This window comes from Pinus tabuliformis, chromosome J, assembly GCF_031772625.1.
Source record: "Pinus tabuliformis cultivar Carrire ecotype Pingquan chromosome J, CPIR1, whole genome shotgun sequence".
Taxonomy (NCBI): Eukaryota; Viridiplantae; Streptophyta; class Pinopsida; order Pinales; family Pinaceae; genus Pinus; species Pinus tabuliformis.
The window spans coordinates 1039336271-1039340864 of record NC_142295.1 but is presented as its reverse complement, the minus strand read 5'-3'; the positions used below and the strand labels follow the sequence as shown (position 1 = coordinate 1039340864).

General features: G+C 36.6%; 1 pseudogene; it reads left to right on the top strand.

Moving 5' to 3' along the window:
• Window positions 1-3452: 3452 nt before the first annotated feature.
• On the top strand, window positions 3453-4211 carry LOC149230450 (histone H2A pseudogene; annotated as a pseudogene).
• The last annotated feature ends 383 nt before the right edge of the window (window positions 4212-4594 follow it).

The window sequence follows — 4594 nt, the reverse complement described above, 5'->3', positions numbered from 1 at the left end:
TTCATCCTGTATGTCATATCTCAAGCCATTGATGTACTTGGCTACCTTTTCGACGTCATCCTCTGCATGTCTTGCTCTAATGCTCAACTTTTAAAACTCTTATGTGTATTCTTTGACAATCATTCCTTTTTGCCTCAAATTTTGTAACTTTCTGAAAATATTTAACTGATAATCTTTTGGAATAAATTTGGCTTTCAATCTACTTACCATTTTATCCCATTGTTTGATCTTGGGCTTTCCCTTTCTTCCTCTGGAAGTTTGTAGTTCATCCCACTAGATAGCTGCATGACCCTTCAATCTGGTAACTGCAAATCTTACCTTTTTATCATCAACCTCCTCATATTCAAAATACTTGTCTAATGAACTGATCCAGTCCATCAATTCTTCTACATTGAGATTCCTGTCATACAAAGGTATTTCCACCTTTGGTCTTTCACTTGCTTTGGCCAATATCTTGAGAACTTTGGCAGCTTCACTTTCATCCTCTTCTTCTTCCTCAAAAGATTCTTCTGCAGCACTGGCATCTTCTTCATCAGGTGCTATCCTCTGAGCAATCTCCATTGTCTCCATCTTTGTACGCAGATTTCAGATCTCATCCAGCAAAAGCAAAACTGCATTCGCTATAGGTCTTCCCCGACCTATGCCAACTCCTCTCCTCGGTGGCATGTTTACTATAACAAAACTTAGTCCTTGCTCTATTACCAAAATGATGTAGGCGGTTGATGAAAAATGGGGTAGTCGTCTGGAATTAGACTAGTGGTTAACTTTAAAACCAATCAGTTGTGCTTTAATCATATTCTATATGTGTATTTCCTCCTGAGGGTCCCACCTTCCTAACCAATCACCGTCAGTTCTTCTTTGACTTTTCCTTTTGTCAGGCGCTTCAATCCACGCTGTCGATTTCACTCCTTCAGATCCAACAGATATCATGTCGTATCACGCGTCAACTAGCCTGGACGACCTCCACCGTCGATCTATCCCGTTCGATCCAACGGTTATCACACAATCTTGCGTGAATTTTTGCACGATCGATATCAGGTTGAGAGCGCGCGAGAAAAGTGGTTTTCCCGTGCTACGTGTCGACCGCTAAGGTTAATCGCGCGACTTGGAACAATACCATTTACCATTTCTTAAGCGCGTGAGATACCGCTTACCGCTAGTGAATACTGCCCACGTGCTAAATAAATAACTTTAAGAAACACATTTTAATAGAGGTTTAGCTTAATCTCAGAATAAAGCCTTAACACTAATTAATAGTGATTAACAATAAAACAAATAAATGGAAATAATACCCGATTAGGGTCCAGAATGCCAATCCGCAGATTTGAGAGAATTTCACAACAAGAATAATACACCACGCCGCACTTAATCAATTTATTCAATAAAATAGAAATTATAGAGTCTTGGCCCTCTCGGCTCGATTACAACAATTTGTCTGGCCTATGTTTCTCTCAGAAACCCTATCTCTCACTTACTTACTCTATTCTCGATCATCTCATCTCTCTGTCATTACATTTTTTCCTCTTTTATGAATCAAATCCTATCCTAACTGCATTGACAACTTAATCTCTATTTTTATCAGCTCAACTATTAAATCCCTATTCTCGAGCTCTGATACACACCTATACTAACAACTTATCTCCTATTCTAAAAATAATACAATATTCTAATTATTACAATAATTGAGTAAAGATAATTTTCGAGAGATCCAACCCTCTCTACTAAGAATTGATTTTGACCACTCAGGTCAATGAAATTCATCTCTTGTTAGCCACAACATGTGAACATACAATCACATTGCTGGCTAAGTCCGATGCTCCTGCATAAAAAACCATAACACATTTAAAAAATATATATATAAATAATTAATGAATTGAATTTTATAAATTAAAATTTATAACTTACAATAAACATATAATATAACAAGATTCTTAACCATAGATCAATATTTTAGTTATCAATACCATTGGCCTAAAAACCATAATTCATTTCAAAATTAAACTATTTTATAATATTTTTAAATTAAATTTAAAAGCCAAAAGCTATGAGAGAGATGTTGTAGTGGTGTAAATGTTTGTAAACATTTATTATGCCAGTTCAATTAAAAATAATAAAAGGTTAAAAGTAATTGCCTAGAAACTCGCTCTCCAACTAGTATGTAGTTATGTAAACATTTTGTCAGTTAAATTAACATTAAAATTAAAATAAAACTGAAATAAACTTAAAAAATAAAATAATAAATAATAAAACATTTTAACTAAAAATAAAATATAAAATATGAAATAATAGTTATAATTATAATTATAATTATAAATTTGAGAGTTTTGTGATCCATATTGTTATTCACAATGTCTTTCAGATTGATCACATCATTAGTTTTAGGTCGACCATCTAATGTGGTTCATCCTTGGGATAAAGATGAAAACACAAATCTAGCATTAGGTATAAAGAGACCTAGGATTAAAAAAGCTCTCGATGATCTTATTTCCATGGTTAAACTTCATTTCATCCATGGGACTTGCTCATATTCTTAAAAAGCATAAGGTCTTAACTACCTTCAGCGCCCTTAATACCATCAGAAGCTCCCTTACATCATTTAAGGACCCAGTTGACCCTAAAGACATGAAAGGGTTTATTCAATCCCTTGCTCTTGTGGGATTCCGTACATTGGGGACACTGGTCGTTCCTTTAATCAACGAATTCAAGAGCATGTTGCAGACATTACGCACATGCATTAGCGCTCCTCAGCTATAGCTGAGCATGTAGAGAAAACTATGCACCATGTTTGTAATGAGGATTCCTGTGCCATCGCTAGGATTGATCACTTTCATCATAGGAGGTTGGGGGAGACCATTGAAATTGAAAAACATGCAAGAATCTCAACATGGATGATGTTTGAAAATTGAGTAAGAGTTGGATTCCTACCCGATCTTTATGATGTGTGGATCTTTTTTGTGTGTAAACTATTTCAATGCTTTTCTTATTTTATTTTCTATCATTATTATTTATTTGACTTTATGTATGTTTTTTCTTTAATTGTTGTGGATACTCTGTGCCTTAACTTATATAATGTTCTATTCTAATAATTTATTTTATTTTAATTAATTATTATTATTATTATTTTAATTAATTATTATTATTATTTTACTTTATGTTTAAGATATATATAACAAAATAGAAAAATTATTTACTCACTTTTATTATTAATACTGCTTTCTAGAAATAGTGCAAAGATTTCGCGTGGAAGGAGTAGGAGTAGGTACATCCAATAAAACAACCTTTCCCAACTTAATCGAACATCGCGATTGGTTTTTCGAGGATGCCGCGGATTGAGTGAGGGGTAATCGTGGCCGTTCCTTAGGGTGAAATTGAAACCGTCGGATAGATTGCCCCACCCATACCTATTAAACTATAACCTGCCTTCCTACTATTTAAGCACTCTTCTACTCATCTCATTACACAGTATTCTCGCCTAAGTGAGCTTGTTTTCGTCTATCTGGTACTATCAAACCGGAGAAAAGAGCGGTATTGAGAAAATGGAGAGCTCAGGAAAGGGCAGTGGAAAGGGAGGCAGGAAGGGAGCAGGCTCCAGGAAGAAGTCCGTCAGCAGAGCTGTGAAGGCCGGACTGCAGTTTCCGGTGGGGAGGATCGCCAGGTATCTCAAGAAGGGGCGTTATGCCAAGCGTGTTGGAGGCGGCGCAGCCGTCTATGTTGCCGCTGTTCTCGAATACCTTGCCGCTGAGGTGTTGGAATTGGCTGGAAACGCAGCCCGTGACAACAAGAAGACCAGAATCATCCCACGCCACATTCAGTTGGCTGTGAGAAACGATGATGAATTGGGGAAACTTTTGGGCAAAGTGACCATCGCTAGTGGTGGAGTGCTGCCAAACATTCATCAGGTTCTCCTCCCCAAGAAAGTCGCCGAGAAAGCGGAGAAGGCTTCTGCGCCAAAGTCCCCCAAGAAGTGAAAAATTCTCCGTCCCTTGGCTTCTTCGAGATAGTTGAAAACAATAAATGGTGTTTTATTAACACCACCTCTTCTGGTCGGAAAGATTTTGTTTAATCGCTCTGTGGCCGTTGTTTGTCGATTATAGTTTAGGGTAAAGGCTTGCTACAGGTTGCTAGCAAATTGGAAGTTGAACAATTAAATACGATCAAAATCTCAGATGGGTTTCCTGGAAAGTAACTTGAAACAATTATTTTCAAGTTTAGTCCCTTTTTGTGTTGCTTCTTTTTCTTTTCTTTATTTTTGTTTTGCTGTAGGAACACTGTTTTACCTATTCCCTTGCAGTAGAATATATAGCAGAATCTCTTTGTCCAGTTTACAGGAAACCCATCCGAGATTTTGATACATTTTACTTGCTTAGGATGGAATCTTAGGGTTACAAATACGAACAAATATGTATTCCCTTGCAGTAGAATATATAGCAGAATCTCTTTGTCCAGTTTACAGGAAACCCATCCGAGATTTTGATACATTTTACTTGCTTAGGATGGAATCTTAGGGTTACAAATACGAACAAATATGTCACTAGGTTTATGGTGGTCGTTCTAATACCCTACGCCTTTTACCCTACTGCTAAAACTTACCAAA